The 23,877-nt window shown below is 44.7% G+C and overlaps 1 protein-coding gene across 1 annotated transcript in view; it reads left to right on the forward strand.

Moving 5' to 3' along the window:
* The first annotated feature begins 4,122 nt into the window (after nt 1–4,122).
* Nucleotides 4,123–23,877, forward strand: part of LOC135379037 (atlastin-3-like) — a 149,977-nt gene continuing 130,222 nt past the window's right edge. Inside the window, exons 1-2 of the mRNA XM_064612282.1 lie at nt 4,123–4,243; nt 23,419–23,484. The gene's annotated coding sequence lies outside the window, so the exon portion shown is untranslated. The remainder of the gene's footprint in view (nt 4,244–23,418; nt 23,485–23,877) is intronic.

Genomic DNA, 23,877 nt, shown 5'->3' on the forward strand with positions numbered 1-23,877 from the left:
TAAAAATAGCTGGCCCAACCTACACGAAAATGGTTGGGGCCAAGCCTGGCGATTGACAATGGCCTTACCCGGCCCAACTCCGTTCACCCGATGTAGGGCCACTGTATACGGCCGACCTAAAAAAACATAGGGCCAACCTCGAACCAAGGTTCGTTAAAAGTCGGGCTATGGTCGGCTGTGCAATGGCGCATAAGCGAATTTCGTGAATGGGCCAACTATGGGCCAGTTTTAAAAAACTGGTTGACCCGATCAGGTACTAAGCATGCTTTGGGTGTCCGCCATGGCATCGATTTATCTTTTTTTGTCTGCTAATGCACGTACGTGTTTGCAGATGGCCATTCTGAGCAGTATGCAAGAAGGATGGTCCTGATGAGGGGTAGTGGTCACAGGAAGGAAGGTGGCTTGTTATGCCTATAAAGGTCTACTTTATTCATGTTCGTGAAGTACTTGCTGACACTACTACATATCACGTAGATTGCTCAGAGCAGTTTCCAGAAATTTGAGTGAATGAACCACACAGGTACAGTAGGAACCATGGCCATATAATAGTCTAGTGGCACAAATATGTCATGAGGTAGCCTGCATTTATTAAAAATAAACAACGTTGGCAACAACTGCTCCCCAGTGATGCACTGAAAACATACAGGGATGAAACATATCACAGTCATGTGATAGACTAGAAGTATAGACAAGCTATGACGTTGTCCAGTCTGGTAGCACAAATATGTGATGAGGTAGCCTGCATTTATCAAAAATAAACTGAAGGTTGGCAACAAATGCACTGAAAACATACAGGGATGAAACATATCACAGTCATGTGATGGTCTAGTAGCATATACAAGCTATAACGTTATCCAGTCTAGTAGCACAAATATGTGATGAGGTAGCCTGCATTTATCAAAAATAAACTGAAGGTTGGCAACAAATGCACTGAAAACATACAGGTATGAAACATATCAGCCATGTGACGAACTAGTAGCATATACAAGCTATAACGTTGTCAGCACTTCTCACCAGGAAACTGAATATCGGCACTGACTGCACCCTAGCAATGTACTCAATACACAGTAAAATATAGCAAAGCAGATGTCACAGTAATCTGATATGGACTAGCAGCAGACACGTTATGAGGTGGTTAGCATTTCTCGTAAGTAACTTGCACCACGGCACTAACTGCACCCCAGCAATGCACTCAATTCACACTAAAATAAAACAGTCATTTGATGGACTAGTAATAGACATGTATGAGGTGGCCAGTATTTCTAATAACACAACTGAACGTCGGCACAAACTGCACTCTGGTATAGCTCTCAACACAGCACACTGAAATAAGAGATATCACAGTCATCTGATGGACTAGTAGCATAGAGATGTTATGAGGTGATCAGCTTTTCTCATAACGAAATTGACGTCTGCACTAACGGCACCCTAGTAAAGTTCTCAATACAACACACTGAAATAAAACTGATGTCACAGTCACCTCTTGGTCTAGTAGCATAGACATGTTATGGGGTGGTCAGCATTTCTCAAAGATATATTAAATGTTGGCACCATAGCTGTGCTCTTGAGACCAAGGAAATGTATTAGCCATATATATAAAGAGCTTTTGTTGCAGGCATCTCACATAGCAAAATAAGTTGCTGTCAGTTGGTATACTTTGTAAATACAAATAGCCACAAAAATAGAAGTATGAAAAAAGTTGACAAGCACATATATGGTGCCCCAAAAAACGTGTCATTGAACTGAATGGGTCTCCGGCATTTGTTCCTACTTGGCTTCTGCCACCTCCTGACATCAATGTCATAACCCAACTTCAGTTATGTACTTCTTTGTGAAATGAATTCTCAAATTTGCCAAGTGAAGGTCCACCTTTTACACACGCCAATATGAAGAACATGCCGATTTTACTCAAATTCATGATAACTGACCGGACTATTCTTTTGGAAAAGATAGCCAGACATAACACTTGTCTCAGCTGCCAAGCATAACGCGCAACGATGCCGGTGTGAGCTGGGTTGCCAATCTCCTTTCTTCGGACTGACAATGATTGCGCTGAAAAATCTGTTGCATGCCATCCTCTGGGAGCACCATGGAGCATGATGTTAGGCTTTTTTTTAATGGGATGGCTCCACAATATATCTGTCAATTACCATTAATGTCAGTAAATTCGGCACGCTCTTAATATTGGTGGGATAACAAAAGTGACGTTTACCTGGCAAACTTCAGAGTCCAAGTTGCAAAAATTCACATAATTATACTTATGTTACATGATATTCACATCAGGAGGTGACAAAAGCCTAGTATGAAGTAATGCCGTTGACCATGATTCTAGGTGGTCTACTTTGTTGGTTTAGTTATAATTCGATGACACGTCTTCTGGGACAACCCGTAGATAGGTCCTCAGCAAGAAAAGTTCCTCATAAGTAGGGTAAGTGTTCCTAATTGAACATTTTCGAACATATCAAGTAATCAACACCTTCAAGTAACTTATCAGCATTGCATGTACAACTGCTCACAATGCAAACTGGCATAGAACTCACTTGCATTTCCCTCGGACCTCTCAAATTAAAAGCGATGAAACCTCAGTCCAAGGGACATGAAAGGACGAGGCAAATACGAAATGAACAACATTTTGTGTTCGTCCCATCCTTTCGTGTCCCCTGCACTTGGGTTTCATCGCTTTTCAAATGCACTACCAAACAGCCTGGTCTTTAAACTTTTTAACCTATTCTCTTAAATCCTCATAAATGCCCTCAAGAGAATACGTTAAAAAGTTTAAAAACTGGGTTGTTTGGTAGTGCATTTGAAAAGCGATGAAACCCCAGTGCAGAGGACACGTAAGGATGGGACGAACACAAATGTTGTTCATTTCGTATTTGTCTCGTCCTTTCATGTCCCTTGGACTGAGGTTTCATCGCTTCTAATTTGAGAGAAGTCCGAGGGAAATGCACACCCAAAATTATTCTGCCAACATGTTAAGAGCTCCCACCTGACAAAATATGTTGCAAGTTATTCAAATGCAATTGTTCAATTACAGCTCCTGTTCCAGGTACATGCCCATGCCAAGTTTCATTCAGACTAGTCATCATACAAATTCCTAGATAATTAGCTGTTACATTGCTTACATCACTGCAGAGCACAACAAAGCATCACAGTGTTGTACAGCGACATAACACTGATAGTCACATCCCCATAGCACAGAACTGTTATGTATCACAAAATGACAGGTTCAGCTGCCCCTTTGCTGCTGTCACTGTCTGAGGAGCATTCCTTCATGAGTCACTGTCGTTTTGATCATTCTCCCATCGGTGTGAAGACGATCCTGTGGCCACACGTCGGTGGTTTCTGCAGCCTTCTCTGTCTGGAGCGCCTACCAACCACTTTTTTATTACGGCACTGATGTCTTTCAGGGTAGCACTGCCACAGGTATTCTTGACGCAACTTGCAAATTTAAAAGGAAATGTACAATTTGGTCCTTCACAAGATGCAAAGCTTATGTGCATGCGTGTCTGGGATACAACGAACTGGCTCCTTTCCCCGAGTTGTTGTGTCTCATGTGGGATAAACGTCAGTACCGGCCAAGAACAAAACGTCAGTAACGGGCAGCATCACCATGACAACTGTAGGGCAACTGAAAGAATTCAACCCTGCTTCCGCTTCATTCGAGGTATACGTCGAACGTTTTGAGTTATATGTGGCAGCGAACAGCATCCCGGAAGACAAGAAGTCTCAACTGTTCCTCACAGCCCTTGGGGATGAAGCCTACACCACTCTACGTAGTATTCTTCTGGACAAAGCCCCCAAAGACGCGGTGTACAAGCACATTGTAACTCAGCTGAAAAAACAGTACGCACCAAAGCGTTCAGTAGTTGCTGAGCGGTACCAGTTTCAGAGAAGGAGCCAGAAAGAAAATGAGTCGATAGGTGCCTTTATCGTTGCTCTGAAGTCGCTCGCCATACCCTGCAATTTCGGCGCCTTCCAAAAAGAGGCTCTTCGGGACCGATTTATAGCTGGAGTGAGCAGTGACAGCATCTTTGGTCCATCTTTAGTGACAGTATCCGATGTCGCCTTCTAGCCCTAGATGACAACGAAGCCACATTTGATAAGGTGTGCCAAGTAGCCTTCAGCATGGAAGCCGCAGAACGGCAAACACGTGAGATGCACAACGTACCTGGGACGACGAAAGACTCCGAGGGAGGAGAAAGCGTACTTTGGAAGGACCAAAGACCTTCACAAAGGAAAGGTAAATTCAAGTCTCGGACTGTGTGGACTGTGTGTGTGTGTGTGTGTGGTTTCTCAAAAGTGTTATCGTTGTAGCAGACTGCACAAAGCTAGTGAGTGTCCCTTTAAGCAAAGTCAATGTTATAATTGTTCGAAAAAGGGTCACCTTGCAAAAATGTGTAGGACAACTCCTCGTGATAAAGGGAAGAATCCTAAAACTAAGCCAGTAAGAAAAGTGGACACTGGTCATGAGTGTGAGAGCGATATGGAACTGTACACGCTCTACACCATTGGAAACGGGTGTAATGACTACAAGGTCACGGTTCAAGTGAATGGAAAACCTGTTGAAATGGAATTGGATACAGGATCGGCGGTATCAATTATGTCGGTAGACGAGTATAAGCGCCTTTTTAGCAAGGTAGAGAAATGCCGGAAACCGAAATTTCGATTGAATACGTACAACGGTACCGCTGTTCCTGTACGAGGCGTGGTAGATGTTAATGTGAAGTACAAAGAACAAGTCCTTTCTTTGCCATTGATTTTAGTGGAGAACTGCCAGGGTGCACGGATGCCACCTTTGTTTGGGAGAGATTGGCTGGGCAGAATAAAGTTGGACTGGCTAAACTTGTTCACCTGTAATATAATGAGTGCAGGAAACGTTGAGAATGTAGATAACTTAAAAGAGAAGTACAAGAGTGTGTTTGAGCCTGGTTACGGAACCATAAAAGGGTTCAAAGGTAGCATCGTACTTGAGAATGATGTGAACCCTGTCTTCTGTAAATCAAGACCTGTTCCATACGCCTTAAGAGAAAAGGTTGAAGACGAGTTGCGTAACCTTGAAAACAGTGGAATTGTGTATCGCGTGAAAAACAGCAAGTGGGCTACGCCCCTAGTGATCGTGCCTAAAAATAAAGGAAACTCGGTGCGTCTTTGTGCTGATTATCGCGTCACGATCAACCCAGTCAGTAAGATAGACCACTACCCGTTGCCGTTGCCGGAAGACATATTTTCGAGCTTAACGGGAGGAAAATGCTTCACAGTGCTAGATTTGTCGAGAGCGTATCACCAATTAGAACTTGATGACAGCTCACAGGAGCTGTGTACGGTGAACACGCATTTAGGGCTCTTTCGCTTTCGACGGTTACCCTACGGGGTTACGAGCGCGCCCGCAATGTTTCAGGCGGTCATGGACCAGGTCTTGAAGGGTATCTCTGGATGTGCCTGCAACATCGACGATGTGGTAATCAGTGGTAAAAACATAAAGGAGTGCTATGGAAGAGTTGAACAAGCCCTCCAAAGGCTCGAGGCACACGGCATCAAAGTAAACCTGGAAAAATGACAGTTTTTTCAGTCTCAGATTGAGTACTTGGGCTTTGTTCTTGATGAATTCGGATTGCATCCTGCTCCAAAAAGGGTCGATGCTATCATGAGTGCCCCAGACCCCACCTGTGTCACGGAAGTTCGAGCCTTTGTGGGTCTTGTAAATTTTTATGCAAAGTTCTTGCCGAACTTGGCCACTGTTCTTGAGCCACTGTATAAGTTATTGCGCAAAAGTAACAAATGGAAATGGACAGCAGAATGTCGTCAGGCATTCATGAAGTGTAAAGCGTTGTTGTCAAGTAACCAACTGTTAGCATTGTTCGATCCCAAGAAGGAGATCCGTCTAGTATGTGATGCTTCTAGTCACGGCCTTGGAGCCGTTCTATCGCAAGTCGACCATGGGGAAGAAAGACCCGTCGCGTATGCTTCACGGACATTGACAACATGTGAACGGAATTATGCTCATTTAGAGAAGGAGGCTCTCGCAATTATTTTTGGTATTAAGAAGTTTGAGAAATATTTGCTGGGACGTGAATTTGAGATCGTTACTGATCACTAACCGTTGTCTTCGCTCTTCGATCCTCACAAGCACTCAAGTTGTGTCGCAGTGAGTCGCGTCCATAGATGGCTCACTTTCCTCGCAAATTTCCGTTACAGAATTACGTACAAAAAGGGTTCAACCCTATGTAACGCCGACGGGCTTTCACGCCTTCCTCTGCCAGATACGACTGAGGAGGTAGAAGATATCATGTATTTTTCGCCATTAAGAGATATTCCGTTAAGTGCTCTGGAGGTACAAAGGGCGACAGACAGAGATAATCTTTTGAGAGGTGTTCGGGACTTGACGTTGTCAGGATGGCCACGAGAAGTGCCGCCAGAGTTAAAGCCATTTTTTAATAAAAGGCTGGAATTGTCGGTCCACATGAATTGTATTGTTTGGAACAATAGAGTTGTGGTTCCAAAGGCGTTGCAAGATTATGTTCTCGACCTGTTGCATGAGGAACATCCCGGTATAACTAAAATGAAAGCTCTCGCACGCTCCGCTGTGTGGTGGCCCGAAATCGATAAAGATGTGGAGAGGACAGGTGCGGAACTGTCAAATATGTCAAAGTGTGCGACCGGCACTTCCAGCGGCCCCACTACAACCGTGGTCCTGGTGCACTGCGCCGTGGGATCGCGTGTACATAGACTTCGCACAGAAGGAAGGAAAGTACTTTTTGGTAGTAATCGATTCGCATTCGAAATGGTTAGAAGTACGTGTGATGAACAGCACTAGTGCGGAGAAGACCGTAGAAGAACTTCGTTCCATTTTTGCGGCCTATGGACTGCCTCGGGAAGCTGTTTCAGATAACGGACCCCAATTTAGATCTACCGAGTTTGCGCATTTCCTTCGTTCAAATGGTGTAAAACACACATTAACCCCTCCCTATCATCCTGCCTCCAATGGCGCTGCTGAGCGAGCAGTTCAGACCCTCAAGAAGGCCCTACTGAAGGCCACGTTAGCGGATCGCGACTCCAATTGTCGGCGCTCGCTGCAACATCGTGTGGACAACTTTTTATTCGCTTACAGGAACACGCCACACACGCTTACAAATCAATCGCCAAGCGAGTTGTTTCTGGGTCGTAAAGTCCGTACCAGATTAGATCAATTGAAGCCTGACCTAGCGTCTACCATGAAAGCAAAAATGCAAGCCATCAAAAACAGGGCTGATAAGAGACGCGGGAATATCAGTGAGCAGTACTCAGTTGGCGATAAAGTGTTCGTCAAAACTGTTCGCGGCGAGGATGTAAACTGGCTTCCGGGTAGGGTAACAAAAGTAAAGTCCCACGTCACCTTTCTTGTGGAAGTTCAAGGAAAAATTAGGTTCGTTCATCTGGACCACCTTCGATCCGTACCTGTAGCCACTGACGTGACAAGGGATATGCCCTTCTCATGGCCAATACCTAGTTCAAGCTCCCATGATGTGCCTAGTTCGCAAAGGGACTCTACTGATGAACTAGAACCGGTCCAATTAAGACGTGGTACGAGGATTCGTAAGCAACCGGACCGATACGGGTATTCATGAGTGGGTCGAGGTCCAGTGTAACTTGTTGAGAGAATTGTTATGAATGTGTGTATATTGTATAAAGATGTTGCTAGACTATAGTTGGAAGTGTTTTTCTATATAACTGTGATGATATGGATTTTGGTTGTTACTTGTGCATTATCTTTAAGAGGGAGGAAGTATTATGGTCTAGGAATGTATTGTTGCCGTGTTATCAGCGATAGCCTTGACGCGCGTGTGCGCTTGTTTACTTCCACTCCCATTGGTTGGTTCTGACGGCGAACGATATAAAAGCGGACCGATAAGCGGATGTTCTTCTTCTGCCGTATGACAATGGTTTCTGTGCCTAAGTCCGGATACAACACCTACATAGTTAAAAATTAGCAGGTGCTGAAACTACGGATGGTGAGCCTTACGGCATATCACTGCAACTTGTTGCACATGCACTCTCACCAAAAACTCTGACCACTCTACTCCAAGGCACAAACAGCTCAGGAGGTGCATTGGTGCTCACTGATAAATTAGCAGAACTGGAGAAACTGGTAAAAAATATTGTACAATATAATAAAAGCCCATACTCATGATTAGATTGACGGTGTTCTCCAACTTGTGAAATCTTCTTTCAGGCCACGTGAACCCTTCCAGCTAAATTTTAGCGCAGCATTCTTTGCCAGGGGCTGCCTCAGGATAGTGCGTACAGTGTCTTGAATGTCTCTGCCCCCGAACCTTGATAAGTACAAGACCTGTGCGTGTGTGTAAAGTAGCATTGAACAGGTTAGGCTGAGTGATCACCAGTATAATATAATCCTTACCATCTTTTCGAAACTGTCCCCCGCAGATATGTAGTTCTCAAACATGAACACCTCCTCCACTGATGCTGCTGGTAGTGACGGGCAATCGTCTGGAATCCTGATTTGTTGAACAGACTTTGTCGATGTTAAAAGTGCTCTCAAGCTCCTCAGTTCACTCAGCAAGCGCACCTGATTCTCAAACACCTTTTTTTCGAAGCCTATAAGAGGAAAAGTATATTTGTTAGAAACACTTTTATTAGAGCTGCATACTGAATTACTGCTGGTGTGGTGCCATAACTGCCAAATATACTCGTCATGATTGAATGAGGAACTGTTGAAGTACAGTACAGGTTACGTCCATTACATTACCAGTGCTCAGTGGACATGCTGCTTCAGGTCCAATAGATATCTTGCCACGATACGAATACCTGGAGTTGCCAGTACTCTCTGTACGGTACAGTGGCAGCTCCTTAACGAAACGTAACTGATTTGAAACATTGAAACATGTCACTACTGTATCGAAGTACTTTGGGGGGGGGGGGGATATGTTTATTATATATAAAAAAATAAGAGGGAAAGGTTAGCCACCGGTATGACGGCTTGCTATTCCCAGGAAAAAAAGGGAAAAATAAGGGAAACAAAAAGAAGAACAAAGGAAAAGGAAAACAAATAAACAAAAAGAAAAACAAAAGAACAAAGAGGAAAACAAACATGGAACTGGTCACAGTTCACCCAGAAGGCCACAGGACCGCAGAAACTGGGCAAGTGCCTTTGTCACCTGACTGTATTGTGTGGGGCCGAGCAGCGTAGCTAGAGATAAGTCCGAAACCGTCAGGCGAGCGATGCGCGACCGTAGGAGAAGACGATGTTGGTGGTAACAAGTGCAGTAGAGGAGTAAGTGCGGGATGTCTCCTTCAACATGACAGGTGGGGCAGTAGGGCGACGAAAGGTGGCCCATCTTAAAGAGGAGCAGTGGAGTTCGCGCCACATTCAATCGCAGCCTATGAAGCAGGGACTCTTCCTCCCTGGGGTAGCGGCCTACCAGTGTGTGGGTCATCGTAGGGTCAATCGAGTGCAGAAAAGGGTTGGTCCTGGCAGCGTCTTGAAAGAAGGCCTGAGAGCTATTTCTGCAGTATCGGCGAATGGCTAGCTGACAGTCAGACTGGGTAAGTTGGACAGAAGTGACAGGCCCAGCAGCACGAGCAGACCTGGCCGCAGAATCGGCGATGGCATTCCCCAAGATACCAACGTGGCCCGGAATCCACTGGAACCACACACTGTGACCTAGAGACGATAGTTTGGCGTGCAGGCAAACGATCTCCGTGTAGGTGTCATTGATAACTTTGGGCGAATACGATGCCACGGCCTCCAAGGCTGACTTACTATCCGAAAGGATAGTCCACGCTCTTGGTGTCGACGAAGAGATGTACCGCAGAGCAGATAAAATAGCAACGGCTTCTGCTTCGGTTGATGAAAGCGTGGGCAGCAGCTTGAAACCGCGTTCGTATGCTTCCTCAGGAATGTAAAATGCAGATGATGACCCATCGGATGCCACCGAGCCGTCAGTGTAAATCTCCATTCGATTTGAGTGCAGGGAGTAGAGATGTTGCAGCGTTAGTTGGCATGCCACAACAGCTGGGACATGGCTCTTTTTCGGGAGACCAGGAACAGATGTGTGCACTGGGGGCAGACTTAAGGTCCACAGCGGCTCTGTATAGGAGACCAAGGTATGCGATGGTGGGATTTGTCCCTGTAGTCGCAGAACAGCTTGGCCGTACGCAGAAGCCGGGCAATGCTGCGTAACATCCCGAAGATGGTGACATGGGTGCCGTACAAGACAGCGTGTGTAAGTTTGGAGAGTTGCCGTGTCCCGGATGAAAAGCACGGAAGGAACCCGCGCCTCGGCGATAGCAGAGAAAGTTTCCGTAGTCTTCGGAACTCCCAAGCAAGTCCGCAGGCTACGAGCTTGAAGATTAAGTAGTTGCCGTTCCTTGAATCGGGAAATACCGTGCAACACAGGCAAGCAGTAGCGTAAAGTGCCCATTATAAGAGAGTTGTGTACTTGGAGGAGGTCGGTGCAAGAAGGACCCCAAGAGGACCCACTGAGGCGGCGCAGCACGTTAACATAAGAGCCTGTGGTGGCACCGAGGGCAGTAATCTGTCGAGACCATGTCAGACCCCGATCAATGATGACACCAAGGTACTTGTACCAGGCAACAAACGGCAGTCTTGAGCCTGTCAAGAAGAGGGGGTAGCTGCAGAATGAGCGCCGCGTGAATGCCATAGCCACGGTTTTGGTTGGCGATACCGATAGCCCTCGACCAGCGAGATATGACACAGTAGCGTCTAGAGCAGATTGCAGGCGGCGTTGTATGGTATCCCGCCGCACAGCAGAAGTCCATATGCAAATATCATCCGCATATATGGTGATGTGGGTATGGTTAGGCAGTTGAAGGGGCAGGTGTGCCATGATGACATTGGACAAGAGGGGGCCCAGAACACTGCCCTGCGGATCGCCTCGGCGCACAGGGTACGTGGCACTATCGCCCTCTCGCGTGCGGACAAACAAGAGTCTCTCCGAAAGAAAATCGCGTAGCCATGAGAGTGTGCAGCCACCGTAGGCTGTCGTAGGCTTTTGCGACGTCAAGAAACAGGGCAGCACTGACGAGTCCTTCCGACTTCGCTTGTTGCACAGAGGAAACGAGAGCTATCACATTGTCGATGGCTGATCTTCCTTGGCAGAATCCGGCCATTACCTCAGGGTAAAATCGTGTTGTTTCAAAGTACCAGTTCAGGCGGGCGTACACCATGCGCTCCATAACCTTCCCAACACAACTGGTAAGAGCGACTGGACGAAAGGCGTCCAGAGCGTGCGGGGATTTGCCCGGCTTCAAGAGAGGCACCAACATAGCAAGCTTCCAATCATCTGGGACTACTCCATCTCGCCAGCAACGGTTGTAGATCATCAGCAGTGTGCTGCGGGCATACTGAGGGAGATTCTGGAGTGCTTTGTAGGTAATGCTATCAGGCCCAGGAGAAGTATGAGAGGGGGATTCCACGCCAAGTGATCCAGGAGTGCCTCTCCCCCCCCCCCCCCCTAGAATTTTATGTGATTGTTTTGGTGGTTCCTTATGACTCGGAAGGCAACAAAACACTGGTCTCTGATAAGGAAATTTAACTTGATGGGCAGATAGAGCTTTATGGTACCATATGGTTCATAATGTAAAAACCCCGAGACTAGGGAACACGAAGGGACAGACACAACACGAAGTCTCAAGAGAACTTTGAGACTTCGTGTTGTGTCTGTCCCTTCGTGTTCCCTAGTCTCGGGGTTTTTACATTATGCATCATCTTCACCAGCTCGCTGCTTCCTAGCCATTTTTTCATTACCATATGGTTGTTCGTATCTGTGGTGTCATCCGTTACTTGAGTCGGTGACATCAGTACAGTAATCACAACACGAACAGTCATGAAGTATTACCTGCACCCATTACAAGCGGAGAATGTTTCCACTCAGTAAGTTCATGCGGGATGTCATTCTTTCTTTCAACTTTTTCTAATTTGCATATGTATGTTAATTCATCCCTGTATTAGAAACAAATTGGCATCTTTTTAGCTGAACTTACTGGTTAAAGCACTCTCAGCTTGTGTTTGACGCAGGCAGTACTTGATCACAGTTCATGACATGATCACTCTGCTCATGTCAACGACTCAAATGACAGATGGCGTATGGCATATGACAAAAAATCAGCTAGATGGTACAATGGAGCCTGAATGGACTCCTGTCTTCATATCTTTCCTTGTCTTTCACTTACTAGCCTCGTGAGCTGGCTAAAAGTTTTGTTCGAGCACAAGATGGCTAAATTGATAAACACTCACTGCACAACCAACAGGAAAGGAGGGAAACACGTGTTTGGTTACGTGCTGTATCAATAATGGGACTCTTTAGTGTTTTCTTTCCATCTAGTGTTTTGTGAGTTACCCGCCCAGGTGTTCGTTTGCTATGATGTACCGCAGCACACGTACAGATTTGTGAAGTTACCTTCAATTAAAAAGTTATAAGTTTACCTTCACAAAAAGTACCTTTGAAATATTTTATCCATGCCTTGCTAGGAAGCACCGTATGATACTTTGATCACACTCCTATCCCAACCTCCTCACACTGAATTTTTTTTGTTAAAAAATCTGCATTTCGTCGAATTTTCACAACTTTCAAATTTTTTTACTGTTGCTTGCAATGCACCCGCAACACTATTTTTCGGTGCCTAAAGTACAACACCGGGGCAATTCTAAAAAAAATTGAGGAAGAAATTCCAGAATATCACATTGCAAAACATTCATAAGCTTGTACAAGCTTTGCAAATTTCATGCATCGAGTAAGCGCTGAGCCCGTTCAGTACGATGGTAAAAATTGCTGAAATGCTTTAAAATGAACTCTCCCCTATCAAATAAGATGCTTTCTAAAGGGTTCTGTGGCTTACGTGGGCCATAATGTCTGCTCAAAGCGACATAGGATTTCGCCAAGCACTACATCAAAGGGGCCCTGCACCCCATCATGTTCAATTTTGTTATCAGAGACCGATGTTTTGTTGTTTTCCCGAGTCATAAGGAACGACCAAAAAAATCACATAAAATGCTGCGGGTGGGGGGTCTCAGATCACTTAGCTTTCAATGGCCCCATTGCAGTGACCAGAGCACTCGACGAGTAATTATGTCGTCGACTCAATTGGACAGACGGGCCGCGCAGCGAGCCTTATCACATTTTACCTCAGGTTTTCCCTTAGTGACACGTACAACATATGGAAGCACAAGACAATGCATCTGGTTAACGTGACTGTTCTAAGGGTTCTAAAGGTTAGTGCCTCAGCACGTTTCAGGGAAGAACTCTGGGCTCTCAGTCTGTTAATTTAGGTGACCGTTCTGAGGCTGGACCACAATGACAGAAGAGGCTTCAAATGCACTTTGATGTTCACAAGACACTGTTGCCTCATCCTATACTGCCTGTATGTGAGAAAATGCAGGAGTGTGTGAAAGAAGGGTGAGGTTCAGTTGCAAAATAACTTGAATACTCACCTGCAAATCGTGCAGAAGTGTCAAAAACGTTCGGCTGGTCAAAAGACGTGGGGGCAGCTATTTAACGAAACGCACAAGTCGGCGTCGTTGTGCAAGAAGAAATTTCTCCATTATATTCACCTTCTCTGTGCGGTGCCCAAAGATGAAGCCATTGCTAGAAAGAGTAATGAAATGATGTACCACAAGCTCTGCACAGCCTACTTCACAAACGGTTACTTAGCATGGATCACGCTAAACAACAAACTGCTTCAGGAAATTGTACTGTTTTTTTTTTTACGCATCCACCATGTAGAAAATAATGTTCAGAACAGTGTCACACATTACCTGTCACCTGTGGAGGGAAGCAAAGTATCATCCGTTTACAACTCACCTTCGCGCACCTATCACAGTAACTGGGACTTTGAAAAATTATTGTGTTCAACGCATCTCCCTAAACCCGTTTTGCTCAGGTGCTCTGCTCACGTTAGTACAGGTTATAACAGGGGAAGCCTGAGAGTAAGACACGGAAGACCGTTCCGTTAGACGTAGCGACGTACATAGAAGACGTGCCCATTCGCTAACATAAGATTTGGACAAACGCTGAAAAGCACTTCAAGGAGAAAGTAACTGCATACTGCATTCCCGCCGACGCCACAACTGTGCGAAATATACTGGTCATAATCGAATCGGAAACAAGTGTTCAAGTGCTTTTCCACTGCATTAGCAGTGCTCAATGATGAGACTGCTTCAAATCCGTAAGAGTACTCGCAACAATATGGATACATGTAGTACGAGCTTAATTGTTATTGCACTAACTCAACGAAACCTAATTGATATAAAACATTGACAAATGTTTCAAACGATTTCAAGGAATCAGGGTAACATCTACATATGCACCACAATTTTGTATTTCCGCTAGCTTTTCTTCCTCTTCCCGCCCATTTTGCCATTCGATGGCGTAGCTTTCCACTCTCCGTACGACAGGGAACTAGATGAGTTACTACACAGAACTGAAGTCCAGCTTTAACACAGCTAAGACACTTCTTGGAAATGAAACTATAGCAAACAAAATGCGGATGACCAGACTCACCACATCTATTTGGAGTTACACCAGCAACAACCACACAACGATGCCAACGTTCACAAGATGCTAGAGCCTGAGGGGTATCATTGCCGCGTCACTGACTACCCCTCAGGATCTAGCGCCTCCCCCAACGTTCGCGCAACGAAATGTGCACATGGTGACTTGCAGCATTGTCGAATATGTTCCGCGAACAGCGGTTACGTACATACGGCATACGGGTCATTCCAAAACTGGCTCACTGTGTTTGATGTTTGATGTTTTTTGGCGCAATAACGTCAGGGCTCACTGTGTTTGCCAATTTTGTTATTTGTTGTTTAATTTTACGACCCTTCTCACAACAAAATTTATACATCCTGACTAAACAACATATTCGCGACATACAACGCGGCAATAAAAGATACATTGAATGAACTAGTTGAAATATACGAATACCATGCGTATGTTCTTTTTTTTCACTTTGGCATGCATATGGTTTCGGACTTTTTCTTTATGTTGGGCCGAGAATGGCCCTATTTGTTGTGCCGATCCTTCCATATAACGCTGGATAACTGTCGGAACTCGATGTCGGCCTGACGGCTTCTGCCAACCAAGTCTAAGAAAGACATTGGCACAGCAATGGCCCAAATACCACTGGCCGACTACATCGGATGCCGACGAAAGACCTATCATTGGCCAGTTATCAGTGGTCGGCAAATGCCACTTGGGCAATTAGTGTGATGACTCACTGGATGATGCTGATTACTGTGGGGGGTCCCAATTAACTCGAATTGTTAATTAAATTGCGTTTAAAGCTAGTTGTGAACTACGAGAGTCCATCCCATACTACTTCCAGCAGAGCACGACTTTTTCGGAAAGCAAGCGGACCAAAGCAAGCAAGCGGACCAAATTTCTGTACCGCAGAAATTCAAAGAGGAAGGCTGCGAAGGGAAGAAAATAGGAAAGAAGGTTTTTATGCTCATGCACAACAGGTTCGGCAAAGTTCGGCCCTTAGTTCCGTATGAACCGTTATTCGAACCGGTACCGGTATTTTTAACGATTCAGTTCCGGTTCAGCTAAAAGATGGTGTGGACTATCGGTTCAGTTCCGGTTCGGCCAAAAATATCGGTTAATAACGGTTTTCGGATCAGGTTCGGGTTCGGTTCTACTCTCTGGTTCAGACACCCTTGCTAGAAATTCCGACAAGCTCTGACGACGCCTAATCGAGCTGCAGTGCACAGACTTTTCTCTCGCCACTCTGCTCGGTCCAGTACGACATCCCACACAGGGGTATGTGACCGAAACAGTTTTGACGTTTCTCAGCGACACAGGTCTCACGAACAGCCTGTGAACTCAAGTCGTGCTATGTCATTCTTCAGTGCCCCAACCTCACCCATCACCCTCAATGCATTGACCTCAAGGTTTTTTAAAATCATTTTTTCTTCAGCTATCTCATTAATGTTTCACCGTTCGTTAATTTATCCTTCATTACCTAATCCTTTTCGTTTCTTGTTATTTATTTTATTCTTCTTTTACTTTCCTTTTTTCTTTGTGGAATATCAAGCCGACGATCTCTTTGGCTGACCTTTCCTGCTTTTTTATTTGTTCTAATAAATATAATCCCCCAAGCAGAGGATGGTATGACATCACAGAACTGCGTTTTTTATTTGTTTTGTTTTGTTGTCTTCAGCAGGATATATATTTTTGAAGTATATTATAAAGAGGAGCATACACTTCAGTTGTCAGACTCTTCTACAACACCTGGGAGTAGGGCGAGGCATGACCACCTTACTCCTGAAAATAAGAAGTTGTTTGCCAAGGCAAGGTGTTGGGAGATCCGTCTGGTCAGATCAGTGTCAAATTAAAGTCAGATAGGCCAGGAGGCTCAGAAAGCATTTTGATGACATTACTTCGTTCTTGTGTGCAAGTGATCAAGTGATAAGTATTCTGTAATTCCATTGAGTGAGACGTGGCTTCGGAGCAGTGAATCCGTCATGTACTACACTCTACAAAGATATGAATGTATATCTGTCGCAATAATGGCGGAGGAATAGGCGCGCCCATTGCTCCTCAGCTTCGTTACTCTCTCCGCAACGATTTAAGCTTGGATATTACTATCTGTGGAAGATTATGGTTTGAGATTGATAAGAGTTATTTCACGTGTACGCCTACTGCATCTAACATGCATATACATGTCACGCCTACTACATCTAAGCTACTTGACCACATCTCGATGAAAAACTGTAATTTACGTAAATCTGAGGCGCTCAAAATTGATATTACCGATCATTACCCTCTATCTGCTATCTTTTGACATGCAAGATCGTGAGTGCTTAAAACACGCGAGATCACTGGACGGGATCATATTTACAATTGTCCATCCGATGATGAAGCCTATCGACTGTTTTTACAAAACGTAACATCTGCCTTAGGTGCGAGTAGTCCGCTATCTTCGTCCAGGAACAAATACATCGTCCCTAGGGTTCCATGAGTTATATGGGGATATTATATATCTCATGAAATCCATATCTTAAGGAGTATGAACAAGAAACACAATGCTTGCAAAAGGAAAAAAAAAACAGCCGTCTAACTTAACTCTCACTTAAATGTACTTTTTATGCCTGAGATGTTTGTCCAGGATTATATACCGCTCAAAATGGGATTCTTCTTCTTCCCAGATCAGGTTATGCAGGAATATCAAAGACAAGTGGAAAGTGCTCAACAAATTCTAAGGTCGTCGCATCAAGCAAAAACAAACTGATCATATTTTTTAGAACGGTATCTGTTTAGACAACCCTCTCGATACTGCTGGTGTTTAGTAACAACTTCCCGTCTGTTACCAATCGCTGCCCTGATATGCTAACTTCTTCGAGCTTGCCTCGACAATCCCAGTCTTTCTTTTTACGACCACATCACCTTCCGGAGTGTTAGCCATCATATCTTCCTTGCGCAGCACCTCAACGTATATCATAACGTATGTGCCTCCATATTTAAACTCGTTAAAAATTATATATCTGCCCCTCTATCATATATTGTTAGCCTGTCTTTTAAAGAAGGGAAATTTCAAACAGGTCTTAAAAGGGCCATTATTTTACCAATCCACAAGAAAGGTAGCCTTTCAGCGATAAGCAACTAAGAACAATCTCTATTCTCCCAGCCCTGAGTAAAATCTTAGAAAAGTTGTTATATAATAGACTAAGCAATTATATAGACATATATCACATAGTATATGAAACCCAATTTGGTCTTCGCAGCGGATCGTCGGCAGAGACAGCTTTAATGTCTTTCACGGAACGAATAAAGCAGCCGCTAGATGCGGGTCGAATAGCTCTTTCCTTATTTGTTGCCTTTTCGAATGCTTTTGACTGCGTAAATACGATGATTCTTTTAGACAAGTTACATAGCTATGGAATAACTGGTCCTGCACTTAGGCTTATCGAAAAAAAATTATGTAGTGGAATACACATGTTTAATATCAAGATATTTTTCACGTCCTGTATTTAGAAATGTCGGAGTTCCTCAGGATTGAATATTACGACCTCCTCTCTTTTTATTTTACACCAACGATCTTCCCAATTGCACATCAATTGCACATTCTGAGGTAATTCTTTATGGAGACGACATCACTTTGCGTTTAACTGGCAAAACTATGAATGCATTTTCACTCAAACTACAGTGCCATATTAGTAGATGAATTGACTGGTGCAATAATAAACAACTAAGCATAAATGCGGGTAAAACAGTCTCTATGATATTTCATGCACCCAATCGAGAGGTAACACCACCGACAACCAATCCACCTAAAATCCACCGACACACTTATCTCTTGAAGGGAAACCTTTAGTATTTCAGGACGAAGTTAGATTCCTTGGGGTGATGATACTTGATCGGCACCTGAGGCGTGTCTCACAAAGTAATCATATGAGTAAAAAAATGACATATGGAATTAGTGCTCTGACAAGAAGTCGACGCTATTTTTCAACACACATGCTGCATACCTTGTACTATGCCTATGTTAATCCTCATATAACATATTGCGCTTCTGTTTGAGGTATTACAGATAAATCGCACTTACGTTCTGTAGTAACAATTATGAACCGGGCCGTCACAATCATTTTCAAATTGCCTTCTGACTTTCGCGCTTCCCTAAACAAATTTCACGTTGAAAAAATGGCTAGGAAGCAAGCCAGCTGGTGAAGATGATGCATAATGTAAAAACCCCGAGACTGGGGAACACGAAGGGACAGACACAATACGAGGTCTCAGAGAGAGAGAGAGACTTCGTGTTGTGTCTGTCCCTTCGTGTTCCCTAGTCTCGGGGGTTTTTACATTATGAAAATTTCACGTACTTAGTATTAATGAAATCATCAGTTTCAATGTTCTAAGTATAACCTACCGTATCATTACGGGCAACTTCACACTGCCATCCATTGATTTCACTAGCCCTACTGCCAGTAACGGTACCGGAGCTAGGATAACTGGTGTATTAAATACACAAAAAACTAGAACTAGCCATGGCTTCACATCTTTCTTTCTTTCACATCTTACGGCGTACATGCCTGGAACCGGTTTGCTTGATATATCAAACTCATGAACAACCTATCACTGTCTAAAAAATCACTTAGACGTCGCTTACCTAGCCGCAGATGTATGTCCGTAAATTTCTAGTTAAGAAGTAAATATACCTTTTAGTGCTCCATTATAAAATACACCTCACACAAATCACATTGCCACCTTTATGTTTTCGTACATATAGATCGTGTCTTACGTCACTTACTTTTAAATTATTAATGTATGTTTAATCATGTTCAATGCATAATGTATTTTTTAATCAGGATGCAAGGATAATAAATGTTGATTGTAATGTGATGGTTTGTGTATAATATAATGTTGTTTAAACATAATGGTGTGTCACGTCTGTGACTTTGTATTGTTATACGGATTCATTTGAATAATATTCGCTGTTATAAACACGACTATGTGGAATGGATTTAGTATTCTTTGATAGCATTGCTGTGAGGAGCCTTCAAGCACGATCTTTTCCCTGTGGCTCCTCCTCATGTTTATTATATTAACACCATAACAACCTGACAATTATTCCATGCGAGAGGGCCAGATGCTTTGGACCGGCGGAGCTGATTGGATATTTTTTTTAAATTTCCTGTTAGCGCCGCGAAGCAACTGTGGCTACGAGCGGCGTACAGACGTGGACAGATGGAGAGAGAACAGCAGGAAGGAGTGGGGGACAGGTGGGTTAGTGTGCGTCCTGGGCCGACTTCAAGGGGAACTGTGCCGACATTTGTCTGGAAAGTCTTCGGAAAACCCAGGGAAAACCTCAGACAGCACAGCCGGTGACAGGATTCGAACCCGTGTCACCTCCCAGTCTCGGCGTGGAAAGCGATCACCTTAACCACTATGCCACGGGAGATGGTAGGTGCTGATTGGAGTAGCTGCTATCCGCTGCCAGATATATCCCACACCGACCCGGATGAGGTGATGGACGTGTCGTTTATGTGCTCGAAAAGCGCGTAGTTCTAGTTCAGGGTCATCTACAGGGCGAAGTTTGACAATTTATGTCTCAAAGAACGTTCACTTCACAGCGGTTTTAATAACGATGGTGGGTTTGAATTTTCAGAGGCTCCAATTCTGCTATCTCGCATTTCCCGGAAAACATCTTATCATTAAGTTAATTATGAATTTTAGCTAATTAGTCGTCCAGTAGTTCTACAGGATCTCCACCTGGCCGTTTAACACACCTGCGAAAACGAAATTCGCGTTGCACTAGTAGCCTTTTTGCAACAACAACAGAAAAAAGGTATCGAAAAAAAAAAAAAAAATTTGTATCCTGCCTATTTCACACTGAAGTCATGTGGCAAAGGGCGCCGTTATGTATGTCACAACCAATCTCGTCCCATAAATCAAGCGACAAAGAAGCAGTAGCAAGCTACCGACATGTTTTATTCACTAGAATTCGGTGATAATGTACTGGGACACGGTATATATTCACATTTAGGTAACTTCCTCTTAAAAGCGAATTAGGAAGTCATCTCTTTGTGAAAAGACGTTCATATTATTTCTGCACGATTTGGACTCTGGCCTTGATAACGGATCCCAGACCATAAGCGCACTCCTCGACTTTCCGAAGGTTCTAGATAAGATTTGCCATCGGCTCCTTTCTACGAATAAGTAAACATTGTCTTCCCAGTACTGATAATGAATGACAACCTTGGCGTCAGTCCTTTCTGTCTGCCCGCACGTAATTCCGAACCAAACCACACATCAGCACAGTTTTGGCGCCCGCGACTATGGGTCTGTTGCGTGATATGATGGTGGTTGCACTGCCTGGACTGGATCTTGTACAGACGCTGAATCAGTCTTCTGAGAACAGCCTTATTGGACGTTCTCAGAGAGCAAGCCCGGACGTTTCCATGTGAGCCTGGAAGTGCGCTTTCGATATCCCCCCAGATTCCATTGGAGCATGCTCCAGTCGAGATTTTCAGTGAGGAAGACCGGTCTTGAGATCTGAGCCTCCGAGGTGCTGCGAATGATACGCTGAGCGCATTTCTCCGAGGAATTCCTTGCGCTATCGGATCCATAGCAACGGAAGATGTTCTTGGCGTCTGTTCTGTATGCGCGTCAAGTGGTCTACCGATAGGGCAGTGTAAAGAAGAATGTCCACAGAGGGAAGTGCCAACGAGTTGGGGTGTGCTGTCAGACGTCTGCCGGTTATCTAAGCCGCTGGCGTACGTGGAATAGACTCATTCGCTTCGCTGTAAACGAAGGTCGTTGGCCTCGAGTTGATCACCGCTTCCACTTCAGTGAGCAAGGTCTCCATTACCACGAAACCTATTAACTGCGTTCACAGGGGGTTCCTGATGACTGAGTTGACCGAACGCGAAAGCCACACGGCCAGGGAGCTTGTGCTGCAATGACTTTCCAGCGTATTCCCCTGGCAGAGTAGTTGTTTTGAATCAACGAGTCTCTCACGGGTCGCAATACGTCATGAAGTTCCTTAGAAAGAAGCTTAGACGATTTTGCGTTGTCACTGTACACGGTGTGGCACAGTCCCCTGCCCGCTGATAATCTGCGGAATGCCTGCAAAAATATGGCAGCGAACATATCATCGCACAGTGCGAGATGTACCGCTCGCGTTACGACCCAGGTGAACAAGGCAATGTATGCATTTTCGTATAAGGCTTCTTGCGTTGTTTTATGGTGATTGGCCCAGCAAAATCGACACCTATTACTTGAAACGGATGACATATGGAGGAACGATCAGCTTGAAGTTGTCCTTCCCTTTGATGTTCATGTTTGGCGTTGCTTTTCTTGCATTCCGCACAATCCTTTAAAACCTGTTTAAGTTGTTGGCTCGCACGAATGACCCAAAATATCTCTCGTAATTGCACAAGGGTGTGGCGCACACCACTATGCAGCACTTGACGATGTGCAGCCAAGGTCAACAGTTTGACGTAGCAAGATTTAGCCAGAAACAATATTGAGTGGCTCGCCCCATAAGATTGTTCACTTCCGCGCATTCCTGCGCCGACCGCCGACCCTTAATATTCTGTCGTCATCCAGGAAAGGAGTCAGCTCCCGAATCTTAGAGGGCTTAGGCATCGGCTCACGGTGTCTCAAGCAAGTGATCTCGAGTCCGAAAGACTGTGTGCTGCACTTGCCTAATCCAGTAGTGTACGCTATCTTTAATTTCTTGAGCAGCTAATGGCCCTGTTAGCTTTGAAGGTAGCCTGGTGTTGCTGATGAAACACAGAAGCCATGTTGTGACTCGATGTACGGTGCTTGCGCTTCTGTATATTTCCTCGTCCAGTATTGCTGCCGACGGCGTAGCGTACGTGTGCAAGACCGTGGGACCCGTTTCATCTTTTCCGAAGTGAGTTGGTATTTAGGGACGAACTGGGACAGGCCACTAGTTGAGGAGTGTCTTGCAGCCAAGATGGCTCTTTCCACCACAGATCTGAAGCGAACAGATCCTCGGGGTATTCTCCGGGTATGCCCCTAGCTAAAAGATCCGAGGTGTTCGGGTCTGTAGGCACATATTGCCAGTGATCTTTGCCTACGTTCCGGTGTATTTCGGCAGCTCGGTTTCGAGTGATGGTGGGCCTACCGTATTGGGTCCTCCCTGATCCAGTACAACGTAACGCCCGATGATTTTTTTTAAAATCGGTTGTGTATTACTTTTTCGAACGCCTTACTAATAAAAGTAAGTATCGATATAGGACGATAACTCCCAACTGCAGTACTACATCATTTTTTATAGATCGGGACAACCATAGCAAGATTAAGTGTGTCGGGGAAAGCATCCTGAGAAAAATTGTCAAGCGATATCTCCGACAGTGCCTTAACCAGCAACTGCCCGAACCGTTTAAGGAACGTTGTGGATATGCCATCATGCCCAAAGGACTTTGAAGGCTTTTAGATACTTTATAGCTGAAAGCATCTCATCAGATGTAGTCAGCTCGAGGGGAAAAAAAAGCTGTTTTGAATTTGACGGAAGCAGCGGGGCTGTTTGAATAGGGCTATTTAATGAAGGCACATGGTTCACTAAGTCACTAAAATATTTATTAAATTGATTTAATACTTCTTCTGGGTCTGTTAACAACTTATCATTAACTACAATTGATATACCGCTGTGTGTTTAGCACTTTCGCTTGATAAGGCATCGTCCGTTTTGTGCATCCCAACGAACACCGTTTTTTTTTTTTTTTCTTCAAGAAACCGCAGATGTCCAAGTTACAGCGGATGTCGAATTTCGGTGGTATTAGCCTGCTACAACAGTACAGCGACACAAAACTGACTTGTACAGTATTTCGAGTGTCCATTTGTTCCACTTTTACCATACACATGACACAAATTAGCAATCGACAGTGTGACAATATAAAGGATGTACAAATGATCTGTGTTCTGCACGCAGGGTTCTGCTCTCTACAGTGCCGGCAAGGCGGCGGCGGCTTCTGGACTGAGCGGAGTGGCCACATCGGTAAGCGCATCACAACATTTTACCATCGCAATATTCTTTTAGGTGTCCGAGCTACTAGTTTAGCACAAGAACAATAAATGATGGAAAAGTGGTTATGGCATGAGATGTTTCCTCGTGGTAGCCACAGGACACTGCCCGTGGTGAGCCGGAACTGATGACAGGACGAAGCTTTGCTTAAGGCTTTTCGAGGAGGCCAGCAGCTTGGAACGAAACCAAAAAGAGAGACCAGAGCCCGGCACTGATGCGCGGGGAGCTCCATGGCTAAGGACCTTGTACTAGCGGAATTATGTGTATAAAACGAGTGCATGTTGGCGTTGAAGCGTTCGCCTTTAACAGGTGTGTGGGTCGTAGACCTCGCCGATGTGAGGAATTGTAGTTGAGACGTGGTAAGCT

Source organism: Ornithodoros turicata, chromosome 1, assembly GCF_037126465.1.
Source record: "Ornithodoros turicata isolate Travis chromosome 1, ASM3712646v1, whole genome shotgun sequence".
Classification (NCBI taxonomy): Eukaryota; Metazoa; Arthropoda; class Arachnida; order Ixodida; family Argasidae; genus Ornithodoros; species Ornithodoros turicata.